Below are 20,392 nucleotides of genomic sequence, written 5' to 3' on the forward strand. Positions count from 1 at the left end.
TCCAGAGGTCCCTGCTGGCCTTCAGTACCAATCGTGTGCCTCAAAAAAAATAAACAACACTTTTAAATAAATACACCCCCCTTTCTCCCCCTAACACATACAGTACAATAATGGACAAAATGACTATTATCCACATATGGATAATAGTGCATTTGCCCATTTCAAATACAACTACCCCCACCCTTCACCCATTCATTGGTACAGTGGGTACATCATGCTCATATAATGCCAGACATGTCACACAATACCATAACGGCGATACTAATGCAATCAAGTTCATGGGCATTTATCAGTTGAAATGTCCCATGAGAGGGGGTAACATTGACCAATCCTTGCTTCGTATCGAAGCAGAATGGATTTATAAATTAAAAACCAGGAGCCCGAATGGACTCAATGAGGGGTTTACCTTTACACCCTTTATTTGATCCGAGAGGGTCCTTTGGTCGGACCACCGTATCCTTTTGTTCCTTTATGATGTGTACATACGGTTTACTTATGCGCTACTCTCATGAGAAGCCATGTCATTTTCTATGTCCATGGTGTTGGTTTCCTGCATTTGGTATTGAAAGATATTACAGTATTATTATTTATACCAGTGACTATAATACCAGAGTTCTAAACCCAGCTGTGGGTTTAGGTGTTGTGTACGATGAGTATACGTGCTGAATTAACTTAGTGTAGACAATAAATACCACGCATATATACATTTATATGTTTTTTAAACACTTTATTATCCATCTCATCACTACATTGAACTATGACACATTGTGTAGTACATATCTATGGGGGATTGTATACAATTTAATGGGGCCTATGCAGAGAGCAGCGAATTTTCGAAATTCGCCATTTTTTGGAGATAATCGCGCAGAAAACAGCAGAAAATGGAGATTTCCGAAAATCGCGCCAATTTTTCATTTCTATTTGTAAAACTCGCCTCGCGGCTGGCGAGAACCGCAATCTCGCCAGTTTAAAATATATCCGTATGCAGAGAGGCGCGAACGGCATCTAGCGGCTGTTCGCGCCAATAAAATGGCGCGATTGTCTCCGTTTTGCCTCGCCAAAAAAAACTGGCGCTCGCGGCCATTGCAAAGGGAAAAAAAAAGGCGCGAATTTGTTTTTACATGTTTCCGAAGCGCGCATCTCGCCAATTTAAACTCGCCAGACGCATCCATGTTAAACATAGCAGAATTCGCACTTTTCTGCATATGGAGATTAAAACTCTCCAAAAAAGCTCCTTTTTATGAAATTCGCCATTTTTAAAATTCGCTGCTCTCTGCATAGGCCCCAATATGTGCAATTACTCCCTATAATAATGTGTCATAAAGGTCTTGTAGACCCTTGCCCACCCTTTTCATGATCAGTACCTGATATTTGTTTATTAGTACCCTACTTATTTGCCAACCTACAGGGTCTAGGCTGATAGAGATCATAGGCCCATTTCAGCGTTTTATATTGCACCTTCGCTAGGCTCGCACATGCGCAATGTGTATTGGCAGAGGCACTGTACAATTATAGTGTCACTATACATGCGCAATAAGAACAGACAACAAAGAAAAAGTATTTCTAAGTGCCTGCGCATGCGCGATATGGACACATAATATCGACATTATTTTCTAAGTCCTCACGCATGCGCAATACGAACGGACCCTAATAGCAATGAATTTCTATGTTTCCACGCATGCGCGGTGAGGTTGGTGAATCTGGGAACAGTATCTATGTCCCAGCGCATGCGCAATGTGAATATACAGCAAGAGTAATTGTTGTTTAAGTCCTTGCAAATGCGCAGAGTACGGGCAATATTAGCAATGATTCCTAAGTCGTTACGCATGCGCAATATGGACAGGTGATATTGGCAACAATTTCTAACTCCGTACGCATGCGCAACGCGATTGGATGCTCACAGTAATAAATCTCTAAGTCCTCCCGCATGCGCAGCAAAATGGGCAACTGTGCATTAGTCTATAAGTCCCAGCGCATGCTCATTGTGTTTGAATAGACATAGCAAAAATATTCTAAGTGTCCGCGCATGCGCAATGCGGATAGGCAATGTTGGCAATAGTTTCTAACTCCTCACGCATGCGCAATGCGATCGGATATTTACAGCAACGAATCACTATGTCCGCTCGCATGCGCATTGGAATGGGCAATGTGCAATAGTCTCTAAGTTCCAGCGCATGCCCATTGCGTTTATATAGACATAGCAATGATTTTCTAAGTGTCCGCGCGTGCGCAATACGATCGGGCTGTAATGGCTGGATTCTCCAAGTCCACGCGCATGCGCAGTGTACTCTATATACGCCGATAATGCTATCAAGCCTTAGAAGCCATGAAAACGACCGTTTCACTACACTAATATGACACCTTGATGGCTGAATGTGCAGCTATTCATTTGGATTGATTTTTGTAGCATTTGTGTAGTTTAATGTGGCAGTTTGGGCACTGGCGCACCGCGCATGCGCAACAGCTGTGTATCATTAATTTTGCAATCAAGGTATAAAAGGGCTCAGTCCTCTCTCCCCCAGTAAATTTGTCCCTGAAGAAGCTCCTTTGCTGGAGGGAAACGCGCGTTGGACGCGCAATGTTGTCAGTCTCCTACTTGGAGCTGTTTTAATGTAGTGCTCTGCAGTCTCCTGGTTCTATCTATGTAGACCTTACTAGTTGGGTATTTTTACCAAAAGTCAGTGAGTTTGCCTTCCTGCTTTACATGACATATGTTCATTTAGAGTTTCTTGCTGGGTAACTCACTGTTAATAATGCTGTGAGTGTCAGCTCTACTATGCTGTGAACTACTTTCCACCATCATAGCATGTGTCAGCGTTACCACCTAAGCACGCGTATGTTTACATATTATTAATTATCACTTCAAGCGCTTAGTGGTGTATATTCAAGCAGGACTGCTGGACTTTCATCTATGCAATCGCTCACTGAGCAGTATATATTCATATATACTTACCTCTTGGTCTCACAGTTGCTCCAGAGGGGTAACACCCTGACTTACAGCATCCTCTGTCCTCTACATCCCAACAACATTTAGTTGCTAATTGGGAGTGCATAATTATACATTTACTGATATGGATGCTTGGTATTGTTAATTTAATTTATTTTTAATTCACAGTACACAACGTTTTGGTAATATATGTTTTAAGTAAATTTATTAAAAGTTAAATTTTACACAGTGTAGGAGTGCAGTTTAGTGAATTCTTTTAGGGGGGCACATCCAATTTGTGATTCCCCTTCCCCCTTTTTTCTGATTCCCTTTTCAGTTCACAGTTTGCACCCACATTTTTGATTACCACAATAATTCATTTGATTACTTTATTCAATTAGTGTGGTTCTGTGATCACTGCCCAACCCTCCCATATATATACACAATGATTGTTCCAACAAGAATTGAATAGAGTTTTGGATAATTGTTCCTTCGAACTCGAGTTACTCCTTATTCAACATACAACAAAATCTATTAAACAACTTTAGGGGGAAATCATGAGTTTGAAGGAAAAAATTAGAGCCTTTTAAAGATTTGGAGGTGTGCAAGACTTTGGAAGACAAGATAGGAACAAGAATAGAAAAAGTGGAAAAAGAAATAATCCGAGTCAAACATAAAAAATGTTTACGTTATAGGAAGGATTGCGAAAATAGTTGTCAGAGAAACTGGATACAATATGGAATAATTATAACTAATGATGGAAAATCAGACAAAGTTACAGATAATAGTGCAGGTAAAAAAGGGATACATCGTATTCACAGGAGAGACATAAGAAAGGTGCTAAAAAATATGCAAATCAAGATCAGAAAAAACAGAGAGATGGGAATTATCATAAAAAAGGCCTGTTGATAGATATAGGGTGCACTATGAAGAGAACTGTAGAACCCAGGAAAGACATACAGTAGACCATGGGAAAGAGAACAAACTGGAGATAGGTACACACCCCAGATCAATATAGATACCCAACTCCAGACCAAGAGAGGAGGGATAGATATCGATCCCCAAACCGGTTATTTATTATAAGAAGTTATTCACCTTTTTTAGAGGAAGTGGAGGGGTGGACAGCAGGAAGGACAGGAGATTAGATTTAAACAAGGATATAGAGAGAGTAGAAAGAATGGATGCAACATCAAGAAGACAAATAGAAGACTCAGGGGAAAAAGAAGGGGGAAAAGAAAGGAAAAAAACAACATTAGAGAATCAGTGTTGAATATAGCTAATTATAATATTTTTAATATTAGCAAATTTACACTAACAGAGGCTGAAAAGGGAGAATTAAATAAAGGGCTATTGTTTGCTCCAACAAGAGGGCCCAATTAATGTAATCTATATATCGATGTTCACAAATTTGTGAGGAAACTTACTTTAGAGAAATTCTTTATAAAAGATGCAATAAGCAGACCGGTATTGGATATAGGGAGGACAGCCTTAGCTACATCTATAACAACGATAGATAATGAACGGGATGAGCAAAATATACAAACTTCTCATTCACCATTTAAAACACCCTCAACCTTTTACCCCAGTTTCTGGAAAGGAAATCTAATTGAAACCTTTTCAAAATTGGTTATTGAGGATCTAGAATTGACTGCTTCCAATTTTTCAAGTAAAAACAATAATCTTTCAAGGGAGATAGAGAATGTATCAGGAAACTCGAGTTGAATAATGACATTGTGATCAAATCTGCAGACAAGGTGGGATTGTCGTAATGGACCGTTCTTACTACATAACTGAAGCTTACTGGACACCTAACAAGCTCCTATTGAACCCCCAAAATAACCACAACATATATATAAGCATATGAGTGTCACAGAGGAGTGCTACTGAGCATGGCAATATATATTTAAAACCAGAGACAGAACATAAAACACAGACAGAGCTCAGTGCACATCCAGTGAAACTCATACACGATACAGTGCCTAAATATATATGTATAAATATCTATTAAATAAAATGGTCTTTTAGTTTAACATTTTGGCCAAATTGTTGTAAGCCCAATATTAGTTGACAGATTTATTATAAATCATTCTTCCTGGTATTGCACAGGTTATTAAGAATTTATATTAGTGTTAGGGACCCTTGAAATGTGGTCTGCCGTTCAGTTGGCTCGAGGGCTTACAACAATTTGGCCAAAATGTTAAACTAAAAGACCATTTTATTTAATAGATATTTATACATATATATTTAGGCACTGTACCGTGTATGAGTTTCACTGGATGTGCACTGAGTTCTGTCTGTGTTTTATGTTCTACATAACTGAAGCTGAAAGATTACTGGGTGACAAAAACCCTTACTGTAAATTGAGAAAAAATCCAACTATGAATTTTTTGATAGAGCTGAGAGAGCTGCTTAAGGGAGGATTGGATAGTAAAACACACACTGATAAAGAATACAGATTTTTAGATTCTAAGGAATCCATTATCCCGGTGTTCTACTTTATACCTAAAGTGCATAATAGTGTGACCCACCCCCCAGGAAGATCCATTATCTCTGGGATAAAGTCATTGACTTCAAACCTTTCACAGTACATCAATCATTTCTTACATAAATATGTTACAAAATTGCCATCCTATCTTAGGGACACAACACATGTACTGGAAATTTTAAAAGATATTCATTATATCTGGGGAACGTGTGACGTGACGTCACTATATACCGTCATTGAACACCAATTGGGCAGGAAGGCTGTGAAAAAAGTACTCGAAAAGGATCCAGAATTACCAGAGGATCTTGTTACTTTTCTCTTGGATGCAATTCTCTATATATTATAACATAATTACTTTTGCTTTTAAGGGAATTATTTCCTGCAGGTCTGTGGAACAGTGATGGGAAACTAGGTTCGCACCAAGTTATGCAAAACTAGGTTCGCACCAAGTTATGCCAACTTGTTTATGGGTATGTGGGAGGAGGATTATATATGGTCCCTCAACCCATTTGGTGCGAGCCTGGTGCTATGGCATGGTTTCATAGATGACGTGCTATTTATTTGGGATGGCACACAGCAGGATTTGACTAAATTTATTGAGTACATTAATTCCAATTCTCTAAATTTGAGATTCACAGCAGAGAGTGGTAGTTTGTCAGTTAATTTCTTAGATATTACAATATACAATATATATATAATAGATATTACAATATACACTGATGGGGATTCCATCTACACTAAAACAAAGATGTGGATGCGAATAATTACCTTCTGGCAACTAGTCACCATGATCCAAAATGGATTCAGAATATACATCAAGGACAGTTCCTGCGTCTAAAGCGGAACTGTTCAAAAGATGAGATATATTAAGATCCGACGGGCAAGTTAAGAGAGAAATTTCTTGACAGGAAATATAAGAAATGTCACATAACAACAGCTCTTAATAAAGTAGAGGCAATAAATAGGGAAGATCTCATTGTAACAAAAAGAGAAAGGAAAGCCAATGGAAAAGATCATTTTAACTTTAGTATCCCATTTATTACGTTTCATAATTCAATGGCTTTAGATGTAAAAAGCATTGTAAAAAAACATTGGGAGATACTCCTGCGGGATGAAAAGCTTAAAACCATTGTCCCAGCCCATCCACAAATAATCTTTAGGAGAACACAAAATTTCAAACAATCCTTAGCTCCTAGTTGCTTGAAAAGGTTGAACACTGGATCCACTTAGCTAACAGAGTCTATTTGGCAAAGTGGATTGAAAGGTTATTTTACATGAACTAATTGTAGTGCCTGTAAATTCAGTATTGGCAGCAGTAAATTCATTTCTAAAGTAACTAGCAAAGAATATGAAATAAAATCCTTTATTAATTGTAATAGCACCCATGTTGTGTTCATTCTGGAGTGTCCTTGTGGGCTCCAGTATATTGGCAGAACATGTAGACCATTAAAAAGGATACTGTGGGAACTTAGATATAACATCAAGAAATGACTACAGACCCACAGAGTCTACAATCATTTCAGATTAGTACATGATCAAAATCCTACTGGCCTGAAATGTTTGGGGATAGAATGTCCTAAATCCAATTAGAGGGGAGGGAATAGAATTGTACAGATTTCCAGAAGGGAAACCTTCTGAATACACCAGCTAAAAACTCTATCCCCTCATGGGTTAAACCTCGATTTTGATCTTGGTTCATTTCTGAAGGACTAAGGGAGACTCTTTGTGCTATATCCTTAACTTTTCAACACCCGACCTTACACCTGCTGTACAAACCAAAGTTTCTGAATGTCTCTCTGCTACTGTACATCATCCTGAGGGCCCTCCGCCGCCTTAAACTCAACATGGCTAAAACAGAGCTCCTCATACTTCCTCCCAAACCTGGCCCTACTACCTCCTTCCACATTACTGTTGGAACTACGATCATTCACCCAGTAGCCCAAGCACGCTGCCTAGGGGTCACACTCGACTCCTCTCTCACATTCGCCCCTCACATTCAAAACATTTCTAAAACTTGTCGCTTTTTCCTCCGCAATATAACAAAGATACGCCCTTTCCTCTGTTGCTCGACTGCTAAAACTCTGACTCAGGCCCTCATTCTCTCCCGTCTTGATTACTGTAACCTCCTGCTGTCCGGCCTTCCTGCCTCTCACCTGTCTCCCCTACAATCTATCCTAAACGCTGCTGCCAGAATCACTCTACTCTTTCCTAGATCTGTCTCAGCATCTCCCCTCATGAAATCCCTCTCTTGGCTTCTGATCAAATCCCGCATCTCACACTCCATTCTTCTACTCACTTTTAAAGCTTTACACTCTTCTGTCCCTCCTTACATCTCAGCCCTAATTTCTCGCTATGCACCAGCCCGACTCTTGCGTTCTGCTCAAGGATGTCTTCTTTCTACCCCCTTTGTATCTAAAGCCCTCTCCCGCCTTACACCTTTTTCACTGACTGCCCCACACCTCTGGAATGCCCTTCCCCTCAGTACCCGACTAGCACCCTCTCTATCCACCTTTAAGACCCACCTTAAGACGCACTTGCTTAAAGAAGCATATGAATAGCACTGTAGATATTCTGAACACATGATACATAAAGCTTGGCCCCCTGCAGACGCACTTACCAGAACTCCCTCCTACTGTCTCTGTACGTTCTCCCTACCTACCAATTAGACTGTAAGCTCCTCAGGGCAGGGACTCCTCTTCCTTAATGTTACTTTAATGTCTAAAGCACTTATTCCCATGATCTGTTATTTATATTATCTGTTATTTATTTGATTACCACATGTATTTCTACTGTGAAGCGCTATGTACATTAATGGCGCTATATAAATAAAGACATACTATAAAATACAATACAAATATTCTATTCCATTTTTTTGTAATTGGCTATATATCATCATGATCATTAGTCCACACTACCATTCAGTATACTAGGTCCTTTTTTTTTCTAAACTATAACTTTTACTATCTACCATTTTTTTCCATCTCTTTGGAAATTTTGAAGTTACGACAGTACGCCGTATATTTACATTTTTGGACTATATTTAACGATACTGTATATGACCAAATTGATACATGTTTTTTTCTGCATCATCATAGTTTCAATGTGAAATATTTACCAAAGCAGCATTGGAGAATAATGGTAATGGTGTATTTTTGCATTTTGGAACCTTTTTTGGTGTTTATATTGGAGTATGTATTATCACAATTGGTGTTGTGATATTATTGGATGACCTGAGTGGGAGATCAGCACCTATCATGTCACCAATTGGAGGCACCACGTTTCCCAATGCTGCAAGATCATTTGTTCTAGTTAAGGGTTAATGTATCCCTCAGTGTCAGTGACGTGTTCTGATTTAAGAGACTATTTAAAGGAGGTAGCTCCCTCTTTTGGTCAGGGTCACCCTGATGATGTGAGGCACTCTCACGAAACACGCAGGGTGAGTTAGCCACTGCTCTACATCCTACCTCCTCATCCAAATTGCCTGTGAGAGCCCATGGAAGATAAAGCGGAGGACAAGAGGACAAACTGCCTGCGAGATACAAGAAGCACAGAGGATCCTTTTACCCAGCAGCCGATCGATGATTCGCATCACAACGTCATCGCGTGACGGAACGTGTGATGTCTCCTCGAGAGGCCGGAGTGAGGGGAATCAGGAAGGAACTCAAGTGTGAAGGACAAGCTTGAATTCCATTTACAGACTGTGGTGAGAGCGGTGACTGGAACAGGCAGGAGAGGAGTTCATTTCAAGGGCCCTCAGCCAGGCTTAATGGGTTGGAAGGCGCAGAAAGAATGAAAGAGTTTGTGAGTGGCATTCCAGATGTCTGTTTTATTTGTTTTAATACATTTTAGTTTCTAGTAGATCTGTACTATGGTGTTTTTAATTTTTCTATGAAAATACTGCTGAGATTACTACATTGACCAGCAGAGCTGTTCTTATAATCAAGAATATACATTCATGTGAGTCGTATCCTAATAGAAGTTACACACGGTGTGCTATTATATACTGGGTGTAAAGGGTGGAAATTTCATTTGAAATCACCCACCTTTAAAGTGTATCTTTTAAGAGTACCAATTGTTTAGTGGTTCATTTTCCAATTGAATGTCTTATTGTATCGGTAATTCAAGATTGGGGATTCACGTTTAATTACCTTTTCACAGTGGTGAACAACTTTTTTTCTAATTCCACTATATGTTATTATACATTGTGTTTTATATTTTTCTTTCATATATCGCACTGAGCACGAGTGAAGACCAGCTCCAAGGAGGACGCTTTTTCTACAAAGACTATTGCTACAGGATTTGGATGATCCTCGAGACCTCTCGGCAACAGGACTTCGAGAATTTAGGTGGTCACTCAGCAGTTATTTACACTTATATGATGAATTATATTTGATTATATACGTTATCACGTTATTTGTAATATACATTTTTATATTGTATGCAATAATGTCTTTTTGGGTATAGTGCTAAAGTTGTGTTTTTCTCCAAACATACGTTCTAATTGAAACTGCTTTGCGTGTTGTCACTTAACTTGTATTTTGATTTGTATGTTTTTCATTGACTGAAACACTTGACAGCGACAAAACGCAAAGAAGTTTCACTTACAAGGCGCATGCTCAGTACACGCCTCCTTTTTTGGGGGGCAAGATGGGTTTGATACTGGTATGCGGGAGCAGGGGGTGTCCTGAACTAATCCGCATTGATTTCAGCCTTGGGACCCCTTACGTCCCGAGATACAGGCCCCAGTATGGGATGCCGGAATCCTCCTGCAGGATTTAAATCCCCCGGTCACGTGGTCACTTTAACATTGCGGGGATACCGGCAAACTATACCGAGTCTGTATCTTTTGAAGTAGGGGGTTCCCGAGGCTGAAATCAAGGCGGTTCAGCTCAGGAGACGCCCTGCTCATGCACACTAGTTTTAAAATTAATATTGGAACTGCACGATCGCCTGTAAGACCATCTCAATGCAGCTCTACCAGGTTGCAGTTTTAACCAGTTGTTGATCACTAGGATTTATAGCACGATAGCACATAGAAAAAAAACCATGTCATTCGATGGTGCTTTTTTTGATCGAATTTAAAAAACCTTTTATCCTTAGTGAGTACCATTTTTACTAACATGTTTTAGTGCGCGATAAATCAAGGCAAAGTCGTTCGGCAATGCATTACACATGTCATTCGGTTTTAAATAAAGACTCAAGCTCCCCCACCTGGGTAAATTAACATACATGCAGGTAGAGTTATATACAGAGAGGTCTAGTCCTGTGGTTCCCAACTTCAGTCCACAAGAATCCTCAACGGGTAGTTTTAAGGATATCCATGTCTCAGCACAGGGGATTCAGTCAAAATGATTGAGCCCCCTGTACTGGAACAGGGATATCCTTAAAAACGAACCTGTTGGGGGTTCTTGAGGACTGGTGTTGAGAACCACTGGTCTAGCCTATCACCTTCATGTTCCAATGCACAAATCCATTATATTTAATCTCCTCAAGAAACACCAATACAAACACAATAAAGATAACAATAATTCCAGAAAGCCAATATACTGTAACAAGTCATTGTTGCGGTTTTGATACCGAAATTCCAATCTGCTAGATGATCAAATAGTTTTCATCACACCCATGCTGATTTCTTTAGACAAGTTTTAAACTCACCTACAGGGATGGCAATAGATTTAGGCTACTTTTTGGAGATATTGCCATTTACTGCTCAAAAAGTCCATTCCCGCACTAAAGAATAGGCCCGTTGGTACCACATATATCCTAACAGGTCTCTGTGGCAAACACGAGTTTTAATGAGAGACAGCGTACAATATAAACCTGCACGTAACAGCAATCTGTTATTGTTGTGATGCAGTTGAAGTCTGCCTCTCCTGTTGCTGCTGTTCCTGTCCAGACCAGTCTGTTGCTGCAGTACTGATCCAGTCTCTGCTAGGCCATTATAGAAATGTCAAAGAATATTGCACATTCATTTTATATATCTTTTTATTATTTATTTTTACCACTGAGACTTGAGGTTATCATATTTCCGCATTGCGAGAAAATAGATTTTGTGTTTGGTGTTTCACACTGATTCATTTATGTATTTACACTGACACACCACATACTTTTTTAGCGCACTCACATTGTTTTAACACTGCTTGCACCTGTCTCATTTGTTATGTTATCATCCATGGTTTTACCGTGCCAGATTCTGCTTTCATTTGGCTGATGCTTGTCCTGATCCAGTTTTTGTGGTTGTTCCAGTACTGTCTTGCCTAAATCTTTCTGTACTTACATTGTCCCGATCCTGGCATCAAACCATAGCAACTACATAGACAACTGAAATTGGCTCAGACTGCATCATGACTTAAGTTTTTTTTGCCCACTTGCTAACCTAGAATAAAAAGTTTTGGAATTTCCACCAACAATTCCTCAGGGAACTTACCTGTATTAATAAAGCTTTTCCACATCAGAGATAAAAAGTCTTTTTCTTGATGGCATTGATCAAGCATCTTAGCGGACTCATTCTACTGCACATATATCAAGCTTACTATTTTTTTTTAAAGTTATAAAACAAGAGACATGGGGCACTTGTGAATTTATAATAAGGGACAGTCAAAGGATCACTGTAATAAAATGAAGGATCACTGTAATAAAATGAAGGATCACTGTAATAAAAGAGAAATGATTAGCATTTAAATCAAAACTGATTTCATTTAACAATACCAAAATATCTATATTTAAATTTTTATTACCAATAATATGATGGAGAATTAGAATATAAGAAACTTTGTTCCCTTCCAATGTCAAAAAGTAAGAGCTAACAATATTTTATTAATCAGTTCCCACTCATTTTATTCATCCGCCTCTTTGGAAATACATTGGGCTTTAAGGTACTTTATCTTCCTTTGCATGGGTGATATATCTACTAAAAATGTAAAGCAAAAGAAAAAGATACTGGAAGGCCCATGGCAAACAAAGATAAATGAAATATAACATTATGTAACCATTCAGAAAATCAAAAGAGGCAAAAACCTGATTATTAAAGGGGGTGAGGGTGGGCGGTTAGTATCTTTATAGGATATTTTATGAAAAACTACTCTTCATTTTCTTCAAGGTTCCACACAGATAGAATAATAGAAACTGTACATGCAAGTGAGTGAGAGAGAGAGAGAGAGAGAGAGAGAGAGAGAGAGAGAGAGAGAGAGACAGAGAGAGAGAGAGAGAGACAGTGAGAGAGAGAAAGAGAGGGTGAGAGAGAGAGGGTGAGATAGAGAGAGAGAGGGTGAGAGACAGAGACAGAGAGAGAGAGAGAGAGACAGAGAGGGTGAGAGAAAGAGAGAGGGTGAGAGACAGGGAGAGCATGACTGACAGAGAGAGAGTGATGGGGTGACTTGGTGGAGGGTGGGATGATTGGGTGGGTGATTGGAGAGGTGGGATGATTGGTGGGGTGATTGGGGGGGTGATTGGGGTGGGGTTGGTTTGACTAACAGGGTGACTGACTGGGGGGGTGGGGTTGGGTTGACTGACGGGGTGACTGACTGCGTGGGGGGGGGGGTGACTGACGGGGTGACTGACTGGGTGGGGGGCCGTGGTGACTGACAGGGTGATTGGGTGATTGGGTGATTGGGTGGGGGGTTGAGGTGACTAACGGGGTGATTGGGTGCAGGGGTGGGGTGGGGTGATTGGGTAGGGGGGTGATGTGACTGACGGGGTGATTGGGTGGGGGGTTGGTGTGACTGATGGGGTGATTGGGTGGGGGGGTGGGGTGACTGGGTGGGGGGTGCCTGATTGGGGGGGGTACTTCTGGTGTCCTGCACACACACACACACACACACACACACACACACACACACACACACACACACACACACACACACACACTCTCTCTCTCCCATACACATACGGATACGTTGGCAGGCAGCCAAGGGAGTGCCGGGGACCGGGAAGGAACACCCCCGCTACCACCTCCTGCCCCAGGCCGGCAGTCAGCCACAGGGACCGGGGGCAGGAGACGGGGACACCGCGCAAGCAGCAGCACACCCCCATTACATCCCCTGCAGAGAAGGAAGGGCTCCATTCCGCGTCACGCCTAATTGGCCAATCAGCTAGGGGGATTTTATTTATTTTTTGCAGAGCAGGGGAAAAGTAACTGGCCACCGGCCAATATCCGTTCGCGCCTGGCGAGTGGGCGACCGGGTTTGTCGAGCACTGCATATAAATAAAAACCCCAATGCATATTAAGAAAACCCACTGCATATAAAAAAAATCCAATGCATATATAAAAAGCCCTAATACATATAAAAAAGCCCAAAACCATATAAAAAAAAAACAAAACATATAAAAAAAACAAATACTGTACATATATAACACCCTTTCACTTCTCCTCAGGGAGATATGTATTTTATGGGTGTTATGGTGCTACCTGTTAGGGGGGCCTAAGCCTCTGCGCTTGGGAAGCCTGCGGTGGCTAGTGCAGTGCCTCCACCCATGATGATCCCTGTGTTGGCGGAATAGCCCCTCGCGGGAACTGGTATACCTATTTAATATACCTCCAATAACCATAGTCACAATAAGTATATACAACCGATTTACTATGGTCCCATAGTCTCCTGATAACACAACATACACAATATAGATTATGACAATGCAGTAACAGTATTCCCTAAAGTACTGAGGGTGCTCACAGAACAGTCCGATCCAAATATATGTGAGGGCAGCGCTACCCTCCCATGAAGTGTTAGTGCACATGGTGGTACTTTCCTGGCTAATCAAGCACCAGGAGATTTGTAGACAGGCTGCAAGTGTGGTCCCACGATGTTTGGCCTCCAACACAATCCCCTTCTCGCCTTATGTCTGGAAGTACCGTGGGGTCGATTTCGCCAGGCCTGGGGAATCCTCCACTGCGGTCCCATCTGCTCTGCTGAGTCGTCAAATCCCTTACTATGGGCTGGCCCTACAGTACATCCACAACCATGTAGGGGAAACTACCTGGGGCTTAGGGGGAACGGGTCTGGCCTAGTCCCAAAGGCTTGACTAGCTTCCTGGACACTACCACTCCCTTTGCCGGCTGTTCAGGACTGAGCACGCTGCCTCCAGTCCACGGAGAATATCCTGAACAAAAGGACCTCCTCTTCCTGCAGCGCTAACCTCAGGATGGCCGCTGCCTTACACACAGTTCATATGTGGGTGGCTATGCAAGCCACAACATACCTGACACAGCTCACCAAACCCTCCCACATGACGGGACCATTGTCAGGGAGGAGGCAAGGAAGAGTACCCTGCTACACTCTATCCCTGTCAAAGACCTCATCATCCCCGAGAAAACATAGTCACACACTTTTATATAACAAAAATACAGTTGCATGAACAATATAACTCAACTTTTATACAGCATAACTTAAATGGCATGATATATTTCCATCAAGACAGACATAATAGACGCAAACCTGTCCCTAGACGTCTGCTGAGACCCATAGTGAGGTTGCCCTATTGAATCATAAGCCAATCTAATTTTGGGATGGATAGTTCTTTGACTCCTTCTCAATTCGGTTCGGGAGACGGTACTTTGATAACCCTGAAAGCTCTTCTTAATTTTCGTGACTTGAGGCCCTGGCCCTGTCATAGAGTGAATGTTATTGTTATTGTCACCCTTTGGGGTGAATGCTGGGCTTTCAGGGTTTAGAGTCGTAGTAGCAGTACCAGATGAAGTATTCAGGGGCCCGCTATGACCACAGATAGGTTCGTCTTCATTTACCTCACGCTCATTAGGAGAAGAATCTGATTGATCAGGCTCACCAACTTGAGAAATGGGAAGTAAATGGTTCTAGTGCCAAACTTTTATGCGTCCTTCAGAGTCCTTTATTCGGTACACTGGAATCCCAGGTAACTGTGAATCCACCTCAAACGGGCTCTCTCTTCATCTGTCAGCCAGTTTATGTTTTCCTGGCACTCCCAGATTTCTCAGAAGGACTTTGTCTCCAGACCGAAGCTCTCGATAACAAACAAAGATACGACTGCAAGGTACGTTATTATGGTTCAGCTTAGCAGTGGTCCCTTCTGCTAACTGATATGCTCTTTGCAGGTTGATTTTCATTTGTTTGACTATTGGTAGTGTGCCACATTGGGCACTCCATCAGTGGAGATTCCAAGATGAATGTCAACCGGTAGCCTGGCTTCTCTGCCTAACATCATAAAGTATGGTAAGAATTCAGTGGTCTCATAGCGAGTGCAATTGTAGGCATGCACCAGGTGCTCCACGTGCTTTCTCCAGCTCATCTTCTCGGAGTCTTTCAAAGTGCCCAGCATGTCCAGCAGGGTTCAATTAAACCATTTAGACAAGGTATCACCCTCCGGGTGGTAGGGTGTCGTGTGGGATTTCTCCAAATTAAGCAACTGAAGTTGCTCCTTTATGCGCCTACTCTCGAAATCATGGCCCTGGTATGAGTGCATGCGGTTCGGAAGTCCATAATGAACTAAATATTTCTCCCATAATACCTTAGCCACTGTGAGAGCCTTTTCGTCCTTAGTGGGAAAGGCTTGGGCGTAGCGGGTATAGTGGTCAGTGATTACTAATACGTTCCCAATGCCCCTGGAGTCTTGTTCTATGCACAGGAAGTCCATACATACTAGGTGCATAGGACCAGAACTCTTCAGATGGCACATTGGAGTTGCACGTGTAGGCAGTGTTTTCCTCTGGATGCACCTCAAGCATCTTCGGGAGTGATGCTTCACATCCTCCCTCATTTTTGGCCAGTAGAATCTATCCCTCAGGAGTTCGAACATTTTATCTACGCCCAAGTGTCCATGGTCATCATGTAATGACCTCAATGCCATATTCTGCAGCTTCCTTGGGAGCACTTGTTGCCTTCTATTCTGGATGATTATGGTAAGGAACCACTCGATATAGAAACCCATTGCTCAACTGGAATTTGTCCCATTCCTTAATAAGAGGACCCATGGTATGTCCATGGGCACATGTAATTAAGTTAGGGTTCTTCTTTTGTACTGCCTTCCTCAAAAAAATTGTAAAATTAGAACAATAACATAAAAAGAACCCATCAAGGAAAATTTATGAAACTCTGACCCAGACAAGGGAGGAACTTAAGAGGGTGCAATTAGAGGATGTAGAGAAAGCTCTTAAGTGGACCAAGCAGACATACTACACTGGCGACACACTTTATTCGAGCTCGGCTAGTCCCACGAATTCGGGTATACCCGGGTGTATTGAGGTTTGTGACTGTTTTCTGCCCGAGTGCATTGAGGTATTTTCCAGGCAGGGATTGAAGCATTTTATTCCCCCTGGCTGCAATACTGCACAGTATATATATATATATATATACTGCATTACAATTCATGAATTTATGCCATCTGGTAGACACGTGAAGCATTGCAGCCTATTAAATCCTAATCATTATCATTTAACAGATCAGCCGCCCGTCAGCCAGGCATGAACCCAGGCTGGGAAGGCAAACGCAACGGGGCTTGTCAGAGGTGAGGAGCGGCGCATTCCAGGTATCTGCCAGGTACATACTGGGTATTTGCTCGAATAAAGTGTGTCGGTGCAGTATGATAAGGTAGATTAGGCAGACCGTTTATTGGCTAATAAATTTAGAGGAAACAGGTCAAGAGTATTAGTCCCTGCAATTAGATTAAAAGGGGGAGAAGTGACCTACCTGTATAACCCCTCAAATATAGCAGAGGAATTTACTACATTTGATACAGATCTCTATGATCTTGACAACTCAACTCCGAATGCTAAAGTCCCGGAGCTGACCCAGATTGAGACCTACCTTAGAGATTGTAACCTCCCAAAACTATCGGAGAAAGACCACAAAGTTCTAAATGCAAAAATAACCTGGTTAGAGTTAGTAAGGGTGGTTAGCTCACTGAAGCCATCAAAGGCTCCGGGCCCTGATGGTTTCTCAAATTTGTACTACATACATTTTATAGGAATCCTAGGACCATGTTTATTAGACTTATTCAATGATTTTCTCAGTGGAAAACAAATACCCCTACAGATGACAAAACCAATATAGTGGTGATCCCTCAAGAGGGTAAGGACCCTTTATGTTGTGGTAGCTACAGACCAATCTCATTGCTTAATACAGATTTGAAAATTTATAGCAAAATTTTGACCAACAGGTTAATCCCAATATTCCCTAGATTAATCCATTATGACCAGGTAGGCTTTGTGAGTGAACGCCAGGCATCAGATAACACAAGGAAAATGATTAATGTGATAGATTAGTTACATAAATCTAAGACGAAAGCAATGTTGTTGAGTCTGGATGCGTTTGATAAGATAAGATGGGATTTTTTAGACAAGACGCCGGAGACATTTGGATTCTCAGGGTTTTTTTACAAGGGGTCCGAGCCCTCTACCAGACACTGAGAGCCACTTTGAAGATCCCGGGTGGAGGAGGCAGAATCTGCTAACAATTAAGAATGGGACTAGACGGGTGCCCCCTCTCTCCTCTTCTTTTTTCCTTGACAATTGTACCCCTTGCGGCAACAATCAGAGCTTCACCAAATATACAAGGGATCAATATAAAAGATGAGTGTTACAAACTATCACTCTTTGCGGATGATATCATCCTTACTATAGCTAACCCATTGATATCTCTCTCAAATTTACAATCTGCTCTCGGGAGGTTTGGGGCATTGTCCAGATATAAAGTTAATGCGGAAAAATCGGAAGCGCTTCATTTAACGCTAATGGAAAGGGAGGTCGATTTCCTTAAAAGACATTTTAATTATACTGTAGGTGGAAAAAGACCCATTTGAAGTATTCGGGGATATACCTTACTAGGGACTATGACTCATTATATAAATATAACTATCCCGACCTTTTTTCTAAGATTTGAAAAGATCTACAAGCTTGGAATTCTCACCATATCTCCTGGATAGGGCATATAACCGCGGTTAAGAGGAATATTCTCCCCAGACTTCTATATTATTTCCAAACATTACCAATATCTGCCCCACACATAAATATAAAAGAAATCCAAAACCATATTATGCAATTTATTTGGAAACATAAACAACCGAGAATAGCTAAGTCAATTATGCTGGAGTCTAAAAAAAGAGGGGGTCTAGCGGTTCCAAATATTTAAAAATATTATATAGCTTCTCATTTGAAATAAGCGTTTTATTGGCATTCCCCTGGAGGGATCTATGCTTGGGTGGATCTGGAAAGCTCACATAAATACCCAGTTGGCCTACCTACTCTGCTGTGGTCGAGCTCTAGCACTGGGCCTGGGAGCCAGCTTGAGCCAGCAGAAATCAGGTTTACCTTGTAAATCTGGCAGTTAGCAAAAAAGAAATACAAAGTTATGTAAATTCCATCTAGACTTACTCGCCTGTTGGGTAATCCTGGGTTTCTGCCGGTGTTTCAGGGTCAGGGTTTTGAAATCTGGAAACATAGTGGATTTCTAGAGATGGGAGATCTATTAGAAAATGATAAGTTGATGTCGTTTGAGGAACTGATGAGATGGTGGTTTAAATATATGCAAGTCCGACATTTTGTGCGCCAGGGCATTTAAGAGGAGGAATTCCCTAAATATAAACGATTTGACTATTTATGCAAAACAAAAAAATATCAAAAGGGTCTGATCTCATCCCTGTACCAAGGCTTAATCCCCAAAAGGATACCCCAGCGGACTTTAGATTTTCAGACGGAAATTACAAGGGAGGATTGGGAAGATATATGGGATAATGCGGGCAAAACTTCTATATGTACAGTTACAAAAGACAATATTTACAAAATTTAGTTGCGCTAGTTCTACACCCCCAATGGGTTAAAGCAAATGTTCCTGGAGGTGACTGATAGATGTTGGAGGGGTTGTGGACAGATAGGGGATTTAGCACAAATATGGTGGTTTTGCCCAATTATGCAGACATACTGGAGGACAGTTTTGAAATTGATAGAAGATGTGACGGGAATCAAGGTTCCTCTAAACCCAATCTTAATTATCTTGGTTAAACCTATGGAAGATGTAGATAATTACTTAGATAAATTAATTATGCATATTTTAACGGTAGCTGCAGCGTGGAAAAAGACTCTGCCACCATCCAGAAGAGAGGTTAGAAGGATTAACGATGTACAATTAATGGGAAGACTCACCTCATTTTTGAATCACACCATAAGGAAGTTTGGAACCCCTTGGATGTTGAATAGGGGTGAGGCCCCAATAGTCTGAGAGCGATGAGTGTAGGATATGTCCCTGATAAGATGTGATAAAATGTTGTAAAATTCAAAACTTTGTATGATTTGTTATGTGATTGTTGAATTTGTAAGAATTCTGTCACAACATGGATATTTCCCCTCCCTTCCCCCCTTTCTTTTTCTGTACCCCTTCCCTTCCCATTTATGTTTGAAAATCTTAATAAAAATATAAGTTTAAAAAAAAAAAGAAAGAAGAGCACCCTATTTTAAATTGTGATCAGATATCTCATAGTTGATATAATAGTCAACATAAAATTAGATATGATAAGTTTTATGAGATGGTTTCTTGTACACTGATCTGGAATACCTATCCAAGCCAGGTTACTAATCTGTATTTGCCTTAGTGCTTTCATCTGTTAAATGTACTGTACTTTATCATTTTCAAGTATGAGTTATTGCTCCCATCATAAAGCCCCGGGAATCATTCAGCTAATTATTTGATTGTCTACCTATAAGCATCCTACCTCCTGTGCAACTACTATTATGTCCATCGTGGGGATAATAGCACTGTGCAAAAAGATAAATGATACTGTTGGGGATAATTAATATAAATCACCTGTCTATGTTAATGCATCCTAATGTTTTTATGATTATTATTATAACTGTTTGCAGATCTTCGTCTCCGATTATGCACTCATTTAATACATTACTTTTTAACTGTACATAGTGATAAAGTAACTGATTGAAACAAGTGACCAATGATCTATATGGACCATTCATTTGTACAGTATGTGTTTTTGAAGCTGGGACAAAAAAACAAATACAACGTATA

The sequence above is a fragment of the Ascaphus truei genome, chromosome 4 (assembly GCF_040206685.1).
Source record: "Ascaphus truei isolate aAscTru1 chromosome 4, aAscTru1.hap1, whole genome shotgun sequence".
Taxonomy (NCBI): domain Eukaryota; kingdom Metazoa; phylum Chordata; class Amphibia; order Anura; family Ascaphidae; genus Ascaphus; species Ascaphus truei.